The sequence below is a fragment of the Homalodisca vitripennis genome, unplaced genomic scaffold (genome assembly GCF_021130785.1).
Source record: "Homalodisca vitripennis isolate AUS2020 unplaced genomic scaffold, UT_GWSS_2.1 ScUCBcl_185;HRSCAF=1536, whole genome shotgun sequence".
Classification (NCBI taxonomy): Eukaryota; Metazoa; Arthropoda; class Insecta; order Hemiptera; family Cicadellidae; genus Homalodisca; species Homalodisca vitripennis.
The window spans coordinates 1-20,910 of record NW_025776302.1 but is presented as its reverse complement, the minus strand read 5'-3'; the positions used below and the strand labels follow the sequence as shown (position 1 = coordinate 20,910).

At 35.8% G+C, this 20,910-nt stretch overlaps 1 pseudogene; it reads right to left on the bottom strand.

Moving 5' to 3' along the window:
- LOC124370446 overlaps window positions 1-20,532 on the bottom strand; it is a 40,397-nt pseudogene extending 19,865 nt beyond the window's left edge.
- Window positions 20,533-20,910: the final 378 nt, after the last annotated feature.

Genomic DNA, 20,910 nt, shown 5'->3' with positions numbered 1-20,910 from the left:
ACTTCACAGACTAGATGTTCCATTTCCAAACTTGTAGTTTCATTCTTTATTTTGTTACTTTTGTAAATTGCTACCCCTCCTTTAATGTTATGCACTCTTCCAAATGCGGAGACCAGAGTATAACCATTTAATTGCGTATTTATGATGTTATTTGCATGTTGTCCGTGTTCTGTGACAACTACCAAATCTGGCTTGAGAGAGGATAATAAATGGTTTAATCTCTCCACCTTGTTACTGATGCGGTCGACATTTTGATGGAAAATCGACAATATGTTTTCTCCATCCAAACCAGGCCTAGGAGTGTTAATTGTTATTCTTTGGCCTTTTTCAGGCGGCTGTCCTCTAAAAAAGGACCTGTTGAGGAGGTTGCCATCTGTGTGCAAGGTTCATCTGAAGGGTTAGGTTCAGAGTGCTCTGGCAGCAATTCTAATTCAATAGCACTACTTTTATAGCTCTCATTGATTTTTTTGTAGAATTCTATGTGCTTTACGAAGAATTCTTCTAGAGCTTCATTATGACTGCAGACTTTTGCAGTTATTGGCGGTTTCTTTGCCAGCACTTTTATTTTTGGATTCACACCCCCTTGCCTGTCCTTATTAGCTGTAAATCTTGCTACCTGTAAGGAAACACTGAAAACGTTGTTTCTTTTATTGTTAGTAGAAGGTTTTTTCAACTCGCTCAGTTTTTGACGGCAGGTTTGTCTGGCTCCTGGGGTTGATGTTGGATAGGCGTTACTCAATGTACTTTCGTTCAGTTTTTGTCTGCAGGTTTGTCTGGCTCCTGGGGTCGAAGTCAGTGATTCATTTGTCCCGGGGTTGGTCAGGTCATAATTTAAATTTTGAGTGCAGATAGGTTTACTCTCCACAGGTAAATGATCCAAATTGCTGAGCTGTTTTGTTTGATTAGTAGACAACTGTTGAAGCTGTGAAGACAATGCTATCATCATATTTTCCATATTTTCTTGTTTTTTTTTTATTTATGTTTTAGGATTTGGAGCAGCAGGATATGGAGAGGCTGTTGCAGATGAGGGATCATTCTCGATGCCTTGGGTCTGAGAAGCGGTACTGATGGTTGATTTGGACATATTGATGTTGATTTGATTTTCAAATTTAACTTGCAGGGTTTTTATTATTTTTTCATTCATCTTACAAATGTAATCATCAATTATTTGCCCCATTTTACACTCATGCTCATCAAAGGTATCTTGGTTTTTCCGTCGCAGTTGGGTTTCTCTATCAAGTGAAGTTTGCATATCGTCTAGACAGCGTTGTAGTGCTTCTAGTCTCTCTGTGTACCTTTCTTTTTCATTATTAAGTTCTTCAATCTGTTCTTCACAGCTAGCAAGTTCAGCTTTGAGTCTGATGTTTTGTTCTTTCAAGGTATTATTCTCGTTGAGTAGTACAGAGCCTATTTTTGCAGCCATTTCAAGCTTTCCCTCTTCACTGGCTTTGTTTTCAAAAAATTTGTTCTCAATTAGGCTATGTTCAAGTTCTTTAATAGAAATGTTTGGAGAATCAGAACCATTGTTCATGTTTGTGTTACAGGGGAAGCTTATATTTGAATCAGCTGTCACTTGAGAAAGTAGGTTTGAAGAGTCTGTATTACATTTGTTGCATTTTCAGTCATTTATTTTATTGAAGGACATTTTTTTAAGAGTTTTTTCACTGATATTCTGACAGCCAGCATGGTACCACCACAATTCACATGTACCAGTGCACTTTAATCCTGAGTATTTTACTCCTATTTAGCATATACCACAGGGATATTTTGATGGCATTCTTAAGAGTATCAGTAATTACAAAAAGGTCAGGTATAAGGAATTGCACTGTAAAATTTAGATTGATTTAAGGTAGTCAATAACCATGTCAAAAATGTAAGATACTGTAGACCAGTGTATTACTAGACACGGTACTCAGTGGCAACTACTCAATTCATCACCACTGAGACACCTTGTCAAGCAATTGGCAGACTTCTAGTGGTCAGAATTAGTCAGAGGTTAAAAATAAATGTGTTTGATTTATGGGTAATCAATTCCTTGTCAGCCAGATAGAAGCAGTACAGTGTTAGTTGTACTGCAGTCAGCTAAAAGGTGTTGTCGTAGCATAAGCACTGCTGACGCGGTATCTGGGTCAGCGGCCTTGTCACATATGGTGTAGCACTGCTGATGCGGTATCTGGGTCAGCGGCCTTGTCACGTATGGTGTAGCGCCTGTGAGGTTGTCTTGATAGTGGTAAAATAATCGTGTTTAGTCGCTTATGTGTTTGACGTCACTTAATTAAACTACACTATTTGTAATTTATGCAGAGATTTGTACTCTCAGAGTGGTATATTCTTGAAGTTGGATATGAGTTAAATGTGAAATTGCTGCCTCTTAATGTAGGTCAGCTCTGTGGTATTAGTTTTTCAATGTATTCTTGCTTTATCTTTTATATTTGTATTATATTATAGTTGTAACACTTACAGTTGCTGTTGAAGTTGTGGTGGTGAGTATTTAGTAAGCAATTTGTTGGGTTTACCTACTAATAACTGCACTAATATGAGGAGCACTTTCACAGTGAATGTTAAGTGTCAGCCATTTTGTTTTGTTTTTGAACCATACTTGAACCATACTTATGTGAGAAGGTGTCATACAATACTTTGACATGCTTCAAGCTGCGTACTGCATGAACCATACCTATGTGAGAAGCTATCATACAATACTTTGATATGCTTCGAGCTGTGTACTGCATGAACCATACTTATGTGAGAAGCTATCATACAATACTTTGATATGCTTCGATGACATGCTTTAAGCTGTGTACTGCATGAACCATACTTATGTGAGAAGCTATCATACAATACTTTGATATGCTTCGATGACATGCTTTAAGCTGTGTACTGCATGAACCATACTTATGTGAGAAGCTATCATACAATACTTTGATATGCTTCGAGCTGTGTACTGCACGAACCATACTTATGTGAGAAGGTGTCAAACAATACTTTGATATGCTTCGAGCTGTGTACTGCAAAAACCTTACTTATGTGAGAAGCTATCATACAATACTTTGATATGCTTCGAGCTGTGTACTGCACGAACCATACTTATGTGAGAAGGTGTCAAACAATACTTTGATATGCTTCGAGCTGTGTACTGCAAAAACCTTACTTATGTGAGAAGCTATCATACAATACTTTTATATGCTTCATGGTTTATCTTACACAAACCATACTTATGTGTAAACCATATATAAATAAAGGCAGCACAGAATGTGAGGAACAGCTTACAAGAGCAGAGACAGAGAGAAGTCCTAAACTGTCTCCCTCCAGGATGTCAGTCCCTGCGTTGTATACCAGGATGTCAGGGTGGAAGTTGGCTAGGCTCTCGTCTAAGTATCTGTAAATTACAGTAAGTATCAGTCTAAATAACAACTTAATAAAGTCTGTTTAAAACTGTAATTAGATAAAACCTGATTAAATTCAAATTTCTCTATAAAGCTTTGATACGGCACAGACCTTGTCATAAATTCACAAAGTTCTATTAATAATAACAGGCAGTAGCGTAGCCAGAAATTTCGTTCGGGGGGGGTCCGAAACTGGAAGATCCGGGGGACGTTTTGTGTGTTATTTGCCAATGAGTTCACTGGTAAAAGGTAAATACCAAAAATATGGAGCTTTAGTAACTACGTCTTGTAGAAAGTGGAAAGATGTAATAGGCAAATTCAACTCTCACAGCAACTCTAGTACCACAAATTTTCTTGTATAGCTACAGAAACTTTACGAAGTTCGATTCTGGCCGAGTATAAGGCTCCAAAGTGACGTTGGATTCACTGGATAAGAAAGAAAAAGAACAAAACAGAGCTTCACTCAAGCATATAATTGACACAACTATATTCTGTGGAAAAAATGAAATACCCCTTCGGGGACATTGGGCACTGACTGACGGCCGAAACCCTTTAGAAAAGGAGGGAAATTTTCGAGCGTTGCTCCGGTACAGATCAAACTAACGGTCGGAAAATGTACCGAAAAAAACTCTACTGATTAGAAGTTCGGCTACTTTGGATTTCACTGATTGAGGTATTTATGAATGAGTTATAATGACGATTTTTTGTATCATTACACTGTAGACGAGTATATAATTATCGGAAAAAATCCAAAAAATCACTTTTGGTCGGAAATAAAATACACCTGAAAAACTCTAATGATTATACAGTAACTTCAACTACTTTCGGACTTCGGTTATAGAGGTAAACGTGGTTTTTTGATTGAGTTAGGACGACGATTTTGTTATCATTAAACTGTACTCGGACTACCTATATAATTATCGACAAAAAATCACTTCCGGTCGGTAAATACCGAAGAAAAGCTCTCTACAGATTCAAGTTTTGACGATTTTGGATTTCACTGGTTCAGTGGTTGAGGTAAAAGTGGTATTTATAATTTTGTTAGGACATTGATTTTAGGTATTAATTCAACGCCGACGAATAAATATATAATTATCGAGAAAAAAAAAACAAAAATAATCACTTCAGATCGGAATATACTAAGGAAAATGTAGGCAAAGACAAACAACCTCAGTCAGTGAAATCCAAAGTAGTCGGAACTTCTTATCAGTAGAGCTTTTAAAGTGTATTTTCCCGACCGGAAGTGATCTTTTATATTTTTTTTTCGATAATTATATACACGTCTACAGTTTAATGACACTAAAATAAACGTCGTGACTTAATTCTAAGCAGCCATTTTACGTCCCCAAGACGAATTTGAACGAAGTGGTCGCTAATTTAAACTGTCCAAGTCCAAGTCGGGTCGCTAGGATGGCCTCTGGGCGCTCCTCCTGGTCTGTGGGCAGTATCTGAGCAGTTGAACTCAATGACTTGCCTGTCAACTGTACAATTTGCTCCTGCAGCAGTCTATCAGTTGGTCGGTGTGCCACTGAGGGCCACAGCTTCATTGAAGAGCCGGGTGAGGGCGGTCAGCTGCGCAGCTATTTCAAGACGGCTTGTAGGCTGCGCTGGGCGGGGGCGGCTGGTTCTGATGCTGCATCAGCTGCTGGCGCCTCCGTTTGTTGCGGCAGAGTGGCTGGTGTATGTGGCCACTCTAGTTTCTGCCTGGGAGTCGCCCTGGGCCTCTGTGTGACCGGAAGGTCAGCCACAGATGCCGGCGGGCGAGGAAGTCGGTTGGCTGGGTTCTGGGGTTTCCTCCGGCGCTTCTTCTTCTGCGGCATGTGGTCCTCAGCTTCATTCTCCGATACGGAGTCCGCTGGTGACTCATCTCGCGCTGGTCGCTTGGGCGGCTGGGCCGTTGATCGCCTCACCGCTGGTTTGGTAGGCCGTCAGGTTTTGCGGCCTAATTGGACAGCTGCCGCTCTGGCCTCCTTGTAGGCTGGACACCCACGATAGTTGGCGTTGTGATCGCCGCCACAATTGCAGCAGTGACCCTTCTCCGTCGAGACTTTGGGGCAGTTCATCTTCAGATGATTTCCCCCCCCCCCCAGCGGACACATTTTCTCGGCCTCCCGCAGTTGCCGGAGCCGTGGCCAAAACCTTGGCACCGTTAGCACTGCGGCGGGCCGACCGGCTTCTTGTAGACAGTGACTGAGACCCTGACATGGAGCAGGCTTGTCACGTTGTAGATTTGGCAAGCCCGCTTAGTGTCAGGATTCTCTCGCTCACTGTCCCTGGTCAGCGTGATCAGCCAGCTCCTGGTAGGTCCCCTGGCTGTCCGAAGTCGTGCAACCTCGTCGACGGCGAAGCCCTCGTCAGTTAAGACATCGAAGAGCTCCACATCATCGGTGTCGGGCAGTCCGCTGATCACAACCCTAAGCGATCTTTCACGCCCAAGGTTGTGAGTGTAGAAGGGCAGCTTCTTGGAACATAGGTACCGCTGAACTGCCCTGAAGTCCTCCACGGTGGTCACTTTCAAGCGATAGTGAGCACCGTGGAATGTTTTCGTCAGGCCGTCCCGCGCCAACTCCTCCAACTTCTTGGCGTGGGTAGGCCAGTTCGGAACACTGTCCAGGAACAGCAAGGGTATCCTGGGCGTAGAAACCGAAGCCGTAGGTTGGTCAGATGTCACAGTAGAAGTGGTGACGTTGTGGCCTTTAAAAAGGCCCTTTGCTGGAGCAGCGACCTTCTTAGGCGCCGGAGCTGGCAGGTGGAGAGCTAGGCCTCTTAGCTGGCTTCCCGGCGCTTCCAAAGGCACGCTGTGCCATCTTCTTGAAGATGTCACTCATGTTGTTCCAGTAGTTGTTTACACAACGAGCGCTTGATGTCGAATGTTCGCCGTGTTACAATTTAGGTTGCTTTGCGACGTAAACGTGACCGCGCTCTATAGCAATACCGTGATTACACTACACTATCCGAAAGCCCGAGCCCAAAAGTATCGTTTGATACTTTATGATTTAAACGAAAGGACAATTATATTTTTAACAACGGTCACTTTAATCAATTAAATCAATCAATTTAATGTTTGTAGACAAGAGTAAATGATAACTCTCCTTTTTTTTCTCTTGCTCCATGCTTTATTTTTTAATACGTCTTAAAATTTTCGGGGGGGGGGGGTCCGGACCCCCTGGACCCCCCCCTTCGCTACGCCACTGATAACAGGTATAAATAATAACCGATATACTTAATTACGGTACTTTGGTAGGTAGTATTTAATAACTATTGTTAAAAAATAACTAATTTGAAGATCACTGAAATAATAGCCAACAAAGTTTGAAAGCCTAATTAATATTAAAATTACAGCAAGACAAGAACAAGAAACCATTAAAAATATGGTAACAACAAGCTAGCAGTATATTCAAATTCAAAACAATCTTTATTTACCGTTTGCACATTACATTACAAGAATAAATATACAAATATAAAACTGTGTCAATAGTATGTACTTAGATTTAAGAACTAAATACATAAGTTAATTTGCTAAAACAGTATGTATATAAACAAAAGTATAATTAATATTTACCCAATAATCTATAGTTTTATTCCACACTGCTTTCAAAAAACTCATTAAATGAGTATAATGTTTTGTCAACAAGATATTCTTTTAATTTAATCTGAACAATTTGACATTAGGAATGCTTTTGATATTTTCGGGGATACTATTGTAAAACTTTACTCCAGCAACTAATGGGTTTTTTCTCTTAAATTCTAATTTTAATTTTGGTACTGCCAACTGGTTTCGATTTCTAGTCAAGTAGCCATGTGATGATCCCAATACAGGAAGTCTATCCCTAGCTTTCCTAACAGCCACCACAGTGTCTAATATGTACAAGCCATACACAGTAAGAATACCTAGAGTTTGAAAATGTTGCTTTGCCGATTCACGATCCTCCAGCTTAATCATTATACGAATGGCTTGTTTCTGAATGTGAAGAATACTTTGTAAATTTTGATCACTTGTTGCACCATACAACACAATACCAAAAGATATATGGGCAAAATAAACCAATTTTAAAACATCCAACCTACAGAATTTTGATATGCTCCTTAAAGCATACAACCCAGAAGATAATTTATTTAGAACTGCATGTGTATGCTCATTCCAAGTTAAGTTTTTGTCTAAAACCATTCCTAAAAATGTAGTACTGTCTAATTGATTAAGTTTTACTTGTCCAATTTCGATCTTTGGACTGTCTACACATTTATTTTGGCGAGTACTGAATAAGACAAAATTTGTCTTTTCGAGATTAAGTAACAAATTTTTGTTGGAGAAATAGTTTCTGACTGAGATCAAATCACTTTGTGCTTGATCTTCAATTACCTGCAAAGATTTGTTTGATATAATGAGATTAGAATCATCAGCATACAAGCACATTTTAGTTCCCGAATTTTTTACAGTCTACGGTAAGCCGTTAAGGTAGCATAAGAACAAGATTGGCCCAAGAATAGATCCTTGAGGCACACCATGTAATATATTTTTTAACTTGGAATTAATACATATCAATTGATTAAATTTATTTTTAAATGATGTTTCGACATATTGTTTTCTATCTTTAAGGTAGGATTGTAGCCAATTTAGTGGCATTCCAATAATACCCAAGTCCCTGAGGGTGCTTATTAGGTTGTTATGTGAAACACTATCAAAAGCCTTGCACAGATCCATAAATATTCCCGCAGCATAGTCACCTCTATCAACTGAATCTGTAATTGACTCAATAAAGTCAATGCCAGCAGTTGTGACCGATTTACCTGGCCTGAACCCATGCTGTTCGCTGTCAAACAACTCATTGGTTTCAAGAAACTCCATCAATCTCATATACATTGCTCTTTCATATATTTTAGAAAAACTCGGCAGAATAGCCAAGGGCCTGTAGTTATTAGGATCTGTGGTGTTCCCTTTCTTAAACACAGTTTTAACCTTAGAGATTTTTAACTTATCAGGGAATATACCGCTTATAAAGGATAAGTTAATCAGATGTGGGAGTGGCTTAATCAGAAGTTTTTTTGCATGTTTAATAATTGGCATTGGAACCTCATCGAAACCAGCCGAGTATTTATTTTTAAAAGACATAACAATTTTTTCAATTTCTAATTCAGTTATTGGTTTGACTCGAAATTTCTGGAGGGTAGGTCTAACATTTTGATTATTATTTTTACCATGATTGATATTGGATACAAAATTTGAATTACTGACAATATTTGGAATTACATATTCATCTACTATATTTATAAAGTGCTCATTAAAAATATTGCAGATTGTTCTTGGATCACTCTCTTCCTTACCATTAATAGATAACTTAATTTCATTATTTTTTTTACAAGTGGTTTTATTTCATTATTAATAATTTTCCAAACGGCTTTGCAGGGGTTGTCAGACTTTGTTATTGTACTAATTACATATTTACTTTTAGTGTCAATGATATTTTTATAATACAGCTTTTTCTGTTCCTTTAACATATCCTTTAGATTAATATCTTTTGTGACCCTTAAAGTTTGGCTTAAACAAATTAAGTCCTCTTTATCTTTTCTTAAATCCTCACTTACCCAATCAATCCTGCTACAATTCCTTATTCTAGTTTTAACTTTTGGGAAACATGAGTTAAAATAGTACATAAAAATGTCATAAAAAGTATTATACTTCTTATCAACTGGTGCCTGATAAAGATTTAACCATGTCTCAGATGCTAAATTTTTTAGGAATATTTTTTTTATTTTTATCTGAAAACTGTCTATTTAATTGAGTAAAATAATTTTTATTATTGCTTTAATTTTGATATGAGATTTCTAAAAGTTGGGCATCATGATCTGAAAGTTCGGTGACAAGGCCAGAGATTGACAGTTGGTGCTTTGGTATATTAGTAAAAATATGGTCAATAGAGCTTTCACAATCAAATGCAACCCTTGTGGCAAAATTAACCATAGAAAAAATATTATGTTGAGTTAACACATTACCAAACATATCTGAAGCCCTAGATTTTTTCAAACAGTCAATATTTATGTCCCCTGCACACACTATGTATTTAAATTTTTTACTTAAAATAACCAAAACTACACTAAGTTTGTACAAAAATACATTATCATAAATTGAGCCAGGTGTTCTATACAAACCAACTATAACTACAGATAATCCATCTATTTTACATTGAGCCAAACAGCATTCAAATTCTTTATCAATCACCAATTCATTCATTTCAGGAATTTCAATCTTTTTTAGATTAAAATTTGTTTGACACATAATTAAGACTCCGCCACCTCTAAAGTGCTTTCTACAGTACCAAGATTTAACACAGTAGTCATTTATTTTTGTATTATTTATATCTAATGGTTGAAGGTTATGCTCTGAAAGAATTAAAATGTCTGGTTTTATTTCATCTAATACAATTTCTAATGATGGTTTTCGAGACAAAAAGTTTTGAATATTTTGGTGCATTATGAAAAGACTATTTTTTGATTTAAATGAAGGTTTTATCTTGGTGGAGGAGTCCATTCAGATTTTTAAGATACATTTAATTTAGAGAGGTGGGAATATGTTCAGATTGTCTAAAAAACTTTGACTGCTTCTCTGGACGTTGACTTGGTGAGGCGAGTGAGGCTGGCTCGTCAAGGATGTAAGTGCTTCTGTGTCTGGCTGGTTCACAAGGCCTCCCCTCCTGATTTCATCCCTCAGCTTGCTGATAAATGCAGAATAAGAAAGTCCAAGATGCAATGGTCTTTGAGCTCCTGGTTGTTCTTTAGTGATTACCAAAACAGCAGCACCAGTGGTCCTATGAAAAAGATTGATGTTTTTGGCAAAATGGTCGAGCTGGACATGATCCCGGGACACAACCTGTCGGTGAGCATACCAATGTGCTGAACTTCCTCTTCTTGATTCCCAATGTCAGGTCAAGAAATGCCCTGTCATAGTCCTTCTTCTTAGGCTTACCGTAATAGTGATCTTTGGTTATCAGACTGTATACTGCTGCTGCTTGAGGATCACTTCTCTGGCACGCCAGAAACTCAGTTATGCAATCCGTCCTCTGAGGCTTGCCGAACTGTTTTTGCAAACGTAACTGCCCACTCCAGCTGTCATCCTTCTTGGATGATCGAAATCACCCGAGATCGAGTGGGCGAAGGCAATGGAATCATTACTTTTCAAGTCCTCAATCACCTGCCACATGTCCGCATCCAGAACTTTTATTTCTTTCCCAGAACCAATAACATCACTGGGTTCACTTGGGCTGTTGACTTCCAACTCACTCCTGGACAAGGTATCAACCATATCTTCTTCAATAAGGCTGATACAATTTTTAGGATGGCTTATAAGGTTCAATAGTTGTTTTTTACAATCTTCAGGATTGGAGTTGATATTCATACTCTTATTTAAGTTTCCTGAAGTGACAGTAGACTGCCATTTTGAAAGAGCATTTAATATTAAATATGCCAATTTAGATTTTCCCCTTTTGTTTAAATGGAGGCCTTGAGTAGTATAGTGAAACCTCCTGAAATCACTTAAGTCAATCAGAAAGACATTCTTTAACCTATTTGTTAACTCAGGTAATGTAGTTATTAACGAGTCTCAAGTCTTGATCATCAACAATCCTGAAATCTTCGTCAAGTCTTTGTGGAATCGAAGTGATAAAAACAGGCTTAGTCTTGCTGAGAAGCAGTAATTGGTTTTCCAGATTAGAGTAAATATCTTGAAAATCACCATTCAGACTATCATTACTTCCTCCTAGGAGAATCACTGGGCTATCATCACTCAGTGAAGCAGAGTCAATCACTTGAGTCAAAGTGGTGTTAGCTCGTACAAGCCCAAAGCATTTTCACTCTACCATTGCTCAGCTCCTCCAATTTTGAAGATAAAAGTGAACCCTGACTTCAAATTTATGAATTTTTTTTTTCATAAATTTCTGAGTGTCCGTTCAAAACATCATACCTATTTGCTGTATCAACCCCCGAAAGGGCCTTACACTCCTTCTGGAATGCTGGTGGTTAAAATATTTCAGTCTATGTTTCCCTTTCACCAATGACCACTCTTGGTTGTTAGAAGTGGCACTGCATGTTTTCTTCATTATCATATTGTAATGTTGTGTTTTCAATAGCTGGTACCCGTTCTTTGGCAATCACATGGGGTCTCATAGATATTTACCTGGGATTGGATTTGTTTTGAGGTCTCCTTTTCCATTCAAAATACAAAAAATTAATTCCTTTGCAATATTTTCCCTCAAATTCTTGTATTGTAGATTGTATGTTAAGTAGGTCACAATAGAACGTTTCTGGATTATATCAGACTCATTTATCTCAAAAGAATCAAAACATCCTTTAAAGTCAAAAGTCCCATTATCCTCCTGAGCCCATATTATTTTTATCAACCAATCCACAAAGAAAAGCATGTAGCCGCCGCACTCAATGCCATCTCTTTGTTGTGGGCACTTTACTTCAATGAAACAACATGGCCCCTGATGAACACTGTGAGACTCCATCTTTTGAGACTCCATCTTTGTGAATATATCTTTGGCATGGTTAAGATTGTAATTTTTCATTGAATCAACAATTAATAAAATGTTTTTTTCTGTTTTGGCATACAACATTAAGCTCCAATGAGAACCACTGACTTCCATTGCTCCCTTAGAATCATTAATTGGTATGAATACATAGGCCTTACTAATCATCTCCTGTTCCAATAAACCATCAATATTTTCTGCACACTTAATAGCTTGACTAATACATGGGTTCATAAAATAGACATCTTCCATCACAATACTTCGAAGAAGGAAATCAAAATACAATGAAATTAAATCGTCCTGGATCCATTCATTTGCCAACAATGTAGTACATAAATTCAAATTATTTTCCTGAGCATTTACAATACCATCTAAGTTTTTAATGTTCAGATTACTCTGGTGCTGTTCAAATTGTGCTATTTGTAGTTTTAGGGTGTTTTCAAGAGACTTCAAGTCATTTACCTGACTTGTGAACTTTAATTTTTCATTTCTATATTTAGTTTTAGTTGACTAATTCTGCTATTAAGTAACTATTTTCTTGATTTAGTTGGTTTAGTTCATTGTTTAAAAAAGTTGTATTAGCATTGAGCTCCTCAATTACCTTGTTTTTAATTTTAGCATCTTCAATATAAATAGATAAGTCTTGAGTCAATGTCTTTATAGTGTCCTTTGTGTTTTTGTACATCCATTTCCACATCTGCTTCCATACATTCAGACAACTCAAGCTCCTCCAACCGAAGTGATTTTTCTTTTTTTAAAGCTTTCTCAATGTGAGTACATTTACTTTCTAACTCCTCAATCTGGGCTTTCAGTAAATTATTTGTTTCAAGAATATTTGTAGTTACTTGCAGAATTTCAGTGTAATCATCAGATCCATGCTTGTAAATCAACTGCCCAAATATATTGTGTAACTCACAAGCATGCTCAGCCACTCTCTTCTCCAACCTGTTGTTGACCGAAACACTTTCATTTACTGCACACTCATTTTCTATATTTATGGAAATTTCATTGGAATATTCAGATATAGATTGTTCAATTTCTTGCAGTGCTTTGTTAAATTTTGGATTTCTTGTTTTGGGTTTACCAAGCTCCGCTTTATTGTCATTGTATAAGTACAAATCTCGGGGGAATATATGGGGATAAATGGGGAAATCTCGGAAAAGTTTGATATAAGCACAGGCGTACAGACAGGGGGATGGATTGTCCCCAATGCTAATTTAATTTAGCTTTAGAGGAAGCATTACAAGAAGTAAGACAAACAGAAGCTGGAATTACAATAGGGACCAAAATAAATGTTCTTGCATTTGCGGATGATGTTGCAATAATAGCGAAGAGTAAAGAAGAGCTGGAAGTGCTGGTCGCAAAACTCCTAAACCATACACAAAAAGTTGGTTTAAGCGTAAATGAAGAGAAAACCAAAATAATGGAGTGTGGGAGAACAACCCAAATAAACAATGAAAATAATATAGAAATAGAAGGGCACAAATTTGAAAAAGTAAACAACTTCACTTATTTGGGAGTAATGCTGACGAATAATAATGAAGAAGACATGGAAATACAACAAAGGATAAATGCAGCACACAGAAGTTTATCAGCATGCCACAAGCTATTAAGCTCTCGACTACTATCACACAAGACCAAACTCCGTATATATAAAACCATTATAAGAACAGTTCTGTTATATGGCTCAGAAAACTGGGGTGTTCGGTAAAAAAAACAGAAAAACGTTTGATAGTATTTGAGAACAAATTATTGAGAAAAACCATCTATGGGCCAACCCTTGAAGATGGGAGATGGAGAGTGGAGGATAAAGCATAATGTGGAGTTGAGGCAACTATATATGGACCCCAGACATAGTGGCCGAGGTGAGAAGTGGGAGAATGAGATGGGCTGGCCATTTACTAAGGAAGGAGGACAACTCCTTAGTCAAGAACGTCCTTGTAAACAATCCGGAGGGCAGAAGACCACCAGGAAGGCCCAAGTTGAGATGGCGAGACCAGATCAGAAGAGACATAAGAAAACTGGGAAGAAGGGAAGAAGAGGCAATGGACAGAGAGATCTGGAGGCAGTGTGTTGGCGAGGCAAAGTACCACCTTGGGTACCAAGAGCCACGGCAGTAAGTAAGTAAGTAAGTAAGTATAAGTACAAATCTGAGAATTTTAGTTTTGCCCATTCATGAGTACCATAAAATTCAACATTGTAGTACGTATTATTATCTTGATGTATAATATTTTTTATTTTAGCCGGCCATGGTGGAAAACCCTTCACCTTTGCAAACACATTGTCCAGCAGCAAATCCCATTTTCAACATCGTTTTTCATTTTTCAAAGTTATTTCACTTATTGTATATTTTTCCTAATCTCTTTTTTATAATTTTTTAAATTTATTTATTACATCCACTAATTAAATTAAACTAAGGAATTTTTTTGAGTATAGTTTTATATATTTTTACTTAAAATATTCTTTATCTTTGTTTTTTAATACTATAATATAGTTAGATTCTTTTTATTGTCTATTTCTAAAAATTAATACTTATGCAATAAAAATTATGGATATAGGCTCAATAATCAATTTCCATAAAATTATTCTTGGCAAAAATAAATGTCATGAGCAGGATTTGAACTCAGGATCTCCAGCCGATATGAACCCCAGTGCAGTCAATTAGCCAAGTGAGCTAGCTATAACTAGCTGGTAAAAATGTAGTGTCAGAATGTCCTTTGCCTGTCAGTTCAAGTTCTCAAGCAATGTACTCATACACACAGCACATTTCTTATTTTGCTAATGTGTTCTCTTGTAGACAACAGTTAATTGTTAAGTATTTAATTGAGCGTAATTTGTACTATACTTTAAAAAGTTTGAAGAATTGAGTGGAGTAATTATATCAGTGTTTTTTCAATATAAAATTCTATGATTTCATGGTAGGCCTAGGACTATTATATGTTAGAAAGTATAGTTTATAATGTCCTATTGGTTTTAACACCTGTCTATTAGTGTTTTATTGCTTGATTTGAGCTCTATAATAAGTACTTGAGGTAGAAAATTGAGCTCTGAATTCTATCAAAAATTCTTCAAATAATTAAATTTCTTATACTTAGGCTATGCTTTTAAATAATCTGAATACTTATAAATCAAAGTTTAACAAATTAAGCTTGAGTATTGAGTCCCTTCAATTGAACTTTATTTACAATATATTTAAGAAATCAATAGTCACCAATTAGTTGTTCTCACTAACAGTCACTTTTATTACACAGCACTACCATAAGAGATAAACACTCTCTTATTCCTTATTGTTGTTTATACCACACCAAGTGTTGCATATAAGGCTTCGTTGTGGTTGCATGGAAAATTTGAGGTGGAAAATCCTAGTCAAGATATCTTGTGGTTAGTTAGGCTACGTGAACTACCATGTCTCATTAAAATGTCATATGATTGTACTAGATTTATTTAAAAATATTTTTTTTATTCTGTGACTTCCTTGTTGCCTCCAAGGTCACCAACATTTTTTGTCTCATCAGACATGGTTTCCAGATATCAAATCTGTGACAATATCAGATTTTCAAATGCTGTTCCAACTAGAAGGTAAAATTGAGCTAAATTCAACATTTTCTTACAAGTCTAGTTTGTAGTAAGAGGACCTTTATGTTTTAAACTCTTGTGTCTAAAAAGAATAGAATGTGAACAGCATATCCTGGACTTACTTTTTAACAGAAGCGAGATACTCTCTATCCTCGATGAAGGACTGGAGCTTGACTTTGCAATCTGATGGCTTCCTCAGCCTTGCGGTCTCGTGGGGTAGATGTTACTGTTGTACATGTCCATGATAAAAACACACTGGTCTCCTTACCTAGGAAGTCTGTTTCATGGCCGTTACCCTGTCACAATAACAACCTAATCTTTATATAATATTGCTCAAGCTTTTGTAGCCAGTCCTGGTAAATCGACTCGTAAGGCATTTGCTGAACTAGAAATATCAAGAAGAAGCGTGCAAAGAATGTTAAAGCAATTAAAATTTAAGCCATACAGTCCATCTTTTACTCCATGGGCCATTCACGAGGATGATTTCCAATAGGCGATTGGAATCCTGTGGGACAATAATTATCCGCTCAAAGGTTCATCCAAATTTCTTGCGATCAATTTTGTGGTGTGTGATGAGGCATGTTTTCAAACTAAATGGATGCGTTTAATCGGCACCAACTGCGTGTACTGGTCGGATGTAAATCCTCATAACGTAATCCAAGCAGATCTCAATGTGCCTGGTGTTATGGTATGAGGGGGTATTTCGAGTACTGTACTACTACGAAGTAGTAGCTCCTGGCAAAATCATGAAGAACTCAGAAACCTAATTAGAAATGCATTTGAACTTGTTAATAACCATAAAAACCCTTATTGCTAAAACATTTGTGATTCTGTTCTCTCAGTCGTTGTATGAAGTGTATACAAAATCAAGGTGGACATTTCGAACAGTTGCTACAACATTGTACAGTAAGTAATATGTAAGTAATTTCATATACCTAATGAATTTTTTTTCTTGCCTAAAAGTGTTGTATTCAATTAACCTATAAAGCCTTTAAATTTCTTTTCTGGGGAAAACTGACATATGCCCCACTCTGTACAATATTGTTACTCAAGTTACTCTCTATCCTCAATGAAGGACTGGAGTTTGACCTTGCATCTGATGGCTTCCTCAGCCTTGTGGTCTCGTGGGTAGATGTTACTGTTACATTTTTTGTGTGTTGTCTTTGTTTTGGAAGCAACAGCTATATATTTAAAGGAGATTGATGTTATAGTTACCATCTACCGTACTCCAAAGAGTAATATTTTTAGTTTCTTTGATTATTTGGAGTCTTTAATGATATTTTTAAATAAAAATTTTGCAACTGTGACACTTAACAGGTGATTTTAAATATAGATGTAAGAAAAGATTCTTCTGAAAAATGTACTTTTTTTGAATTTAATTAAGATCATTTAATATGTATTGTCATAATTTTTGATACAACTAGAGAAGATGCTTGTCTTGACAATGTCGTTAGTAATTTAAAGCAAAAACAAAATAAAATGTCAAGTTATCGAACCAAATGTATCTGATCACGCTGGTATATACACAGAGTTTTATGAGTTGCATTTTTTCAAATACAGTACCAGACAAAAAATATTCTTAAAAGAAAAGTGAGAGATCTGTCTTTTGGTGCCATTGAAGGTTTTGAAACATAGACTGAATTAGACTGACTGGTGGTGGCAACTGTTGACGATGCTTTTGATTTTTTTATACAAATATTAACAAGTTCACTTAAAGAATGCTGTCCTGTTAAAGATGTCAAAATCAAAAGTAGAAATAGACAAAAGGTTGACTGGTTTACACCTGAACTATAAACTTAGAAATATAGTAACAGTGTTTTATGATAGATTCAAGATAAGTAAGGGCACAGAAAATGAAGCTGAACACAAAAAAATGTATATAGAAATAAAAAAGATGTATAAAAATAGAATTAAGGAAGAAAAACGATTAACACTGACAGATATATTATGAGAGCTCCAAATAAATGTAAAGCTGCTTGGAGTATAATAAAAAAGGAAATTCATTGTAAGAAAAGAAAGCGTTGAAGAATTAATAAAGCCTGATGACTTTAATGATTATTTTATAAATATAGTTAGTACTACACATTTGAAGCAAAATAATTTTGACACTGCTATTGAGCTTTTGAGTAATTATTTATCTAGATTTAATAATGCTAGTAAAACATTCCAATTAAATGTAATAACTGAATTTAAAATTATAAAATAAGTATCTAAGTTGAGTGGATCAAGAAGCGAAGATTATTTTGGGTTTTTATAATAAAATCATCAAGGATATTATACCCTACATAGTAAAAACCATTGACTTTTCTATTTAACTGGATGTTATCTGAGGGGATTTTTCTTAAAGCACTGAAATGTTACAAAGTAGTGCCAGTGTATAAGAAGGGCAGCAAGGCAGATCTGCTAGTTACCGTCCCATTTCTTTGGTTCCCATACTGAGTAAGATTTTTGAGTGTTGTTTAAAAGACCAATTGTATGATTTCTTCTCCTCAAAACAATTTGCTCTGTAAAGAACAATATGGATTTATAAAAAAATCAAACACTGTGAAAGCAATAGGAAAAATTGTGGAAAACATTTTAAATAATTTTGAGAAAAAGATTATATCATCTGCAACATTGATAGATTTAAGTAAAGCCTTTGACTGTATTAATCATGAGTTGTTGTTAAAAAGTTGTTTAGTTATGGCATAAAACATAAAATTACAATTATTGTCATCTTATTTATCTGACAGGAAACAGATGGTTGTCCAGGGGGAGAACAAGTCCAATTTCTAAACAGTGAAATTGGGAGTTCCGCAAGGCTCTGTTTTGGGACCTTTCTGTTTAATGTTGCAATCAATGAATTTTTCATCTAGCCTACCTTGTAATTCTGTTTTGTACGCGGATGATACTACTCTTTTAAACTGAAATAAAGACTCACAAACCTTAAAATCTGATCAAGAAAGTTCATTTAAATTAGCTACTAGGACTGGTTTAAAGCAAATGGGTTGGCAGTGAATCATAATAAAACTGAATATTTAAAATTATCTCTACACAATAATACTAAATACAGTAATGATTCTGTTAAGTTATTGGGTGTTATCCTAGATGGTAAATTAAGCTGGCAACATGTTTTAAATTATTTATGTACTAAACTATCTAGAGTTATATACCTATTATGTAAAACTAAGGAATACTGTTACTTCAAGAGATGTTGATAACTGCTTATTATGCATTTTTCCATTCACACTTGAGGTATGGTGTGACTCTTTGGGGAAACAGTTCGTAGTGCCAAAAAATATTTTTATGGTAAAAAAAAGCTATTAGGATTTTAAAAAATGTTTTCTAAAACAAGAATCTTGTTCACCTTTTTTCAAAGAACTTCAAATTATGACGTTGCCAGGTTTATACATCTACTGCTCATTACTTGATGTAAAAGAAAATTTGAAAAGTTTCATAAATAGACAAGATGTTTCATACACACTGCACAAGAAAAAAGTATTTACTCGATCTACCCCCAGTCAGACTCGAAAAGACCAAAAAACAGCCAGATATTTTTCAGTATAAAATTATTTAATAAATTACCAGAGAAAGCATGAAATGTTACACTTAATAATTTTAAAGTTACCATTACAAAGTGGCTGAAAAAATAAAGCTTTTTACACTGTTGAAGATTACCAAGCCTGTGATGTTAGCTCCATTAAGTTTTTAATCCATTCTTAATTTAAGATTAGGATTGTTAGCATGTATTATATAGATTTTTTAAAATTATTTAATTGTAATTTTATTGTTTTTATTCACATTTATATTATTGTTATTTAGTTCTAGCAATAGGCAATACTGTATTTTGTCCTATAACTGTGCTTAGATTAAAGAATTAAAGTAGGCTATATAATATGTTGACTTTGTCTATTGCATAATATGTATTGTGCTTAATGACAATAAAAATATCTTGTATCTTGTTATACATGTCTATGATGTATAGTCCATACTGGATACAATTTTCACTGAAAGTAAAATATTCTTTCCTGCTTATTCAGAATCAAAAAAATGGTTTCATGTTAAAGTCTAATATCAAGATCATGCTCATGCTTTCTTTGACTAGTAAGGCTATTGTCCACAAAAAATTGGTTTTTAAACCCAACAAGATAAATAGTTCTGTTTCTTAACTATCCTGAAACATCTCTGTGGACTTTAAAGAAGGGAGATATGTATCATTTCTGTATTACTTATTTGAAATTATTCTACAAAAACGCCACTGTCATCATTGTAATTAATGAAATATTAAATGTGAACGCTCTACCTGGAACTTGCTCTCTTGAATATTATCAGATCACAAGCACTAATTGAATTTTTGTATTTCTACTGTACATAGATGTATTGAATTTGTAATGGACAATTCAATTCAAATTCAATTTAATCCTAAACAGGTAAAACTAAAGCTAGTATTTACAGATTATACAGTGATATTGCCAATATTTTGCATAATTAATTCATCAATTCCATATATTGTCAGGTTAATTAAAAAATCTTTTAACAATTGTGAAAATATATGCTGAGATGCACAATTTTTAATATGAAAATTTCAAAAGTTTTTGACCATTATAATAAATATTGTTCCTTAAAAAATCTAGTCTGTGTAGAAAAAATATTGTTTTTTGTCTCCCACTAGTCTTATAAATTATGTGTTAAACATGTGCAGTGAATAATTTTTAACAAGTAAAATGGCATCATAGATATATTTCCTGTAGACTGTCAAAAATACTTCACATACTCATCATGTGTTCAGATGAAATCCAATGCACTAACATTGGCAATAAACGACCAAACATCTAACCTGATGAGCGTCCCAGTCCACTATCATGGCAGTACGGACGCGGCTTGCCTCATATCGAAACAGGTGGCAGTTCAGGATTGGACGCAATGTGATATCCGCATATGGGACAAAATAACCACCGCCATGACCCCCATCTGCATAATGGTGGAAAGCCTCCGCCGATGTTAATAGCCCAAGCCCCGTTCCAGTGCCAGTCTTCTCTGCCAGATTAACCGATTCCTCCTTGTGCTGGTACCTACAACAGGTGGAAAGGACAAATTTGTTCTATTCTATTCACAATTTAGTCAATATCTGCTTACAGGGACTTGAAGATCTCCTCCACAGGACACAACCACTAACCAATATGGGGTACCGATCACACCCGATCACGAATGGTCAGTTGCTTGAAGTCACTAACTAGTTACACACAGGCAGTAAATCATACTTCTAAACACACCTTAATGGATAGTATAAAAGGATAAATTTACAGGACTAGTTGTAGAAACATGTTTATCAACAACTTTGCCAAGCTGAATCATACGGGCTGGATCCTTTTATTTGTCACCGAGTTGAAGTAATATATATGATACTTTCCATGACATTGTTATTATGCCACAATTTCAATTCTTGTTTT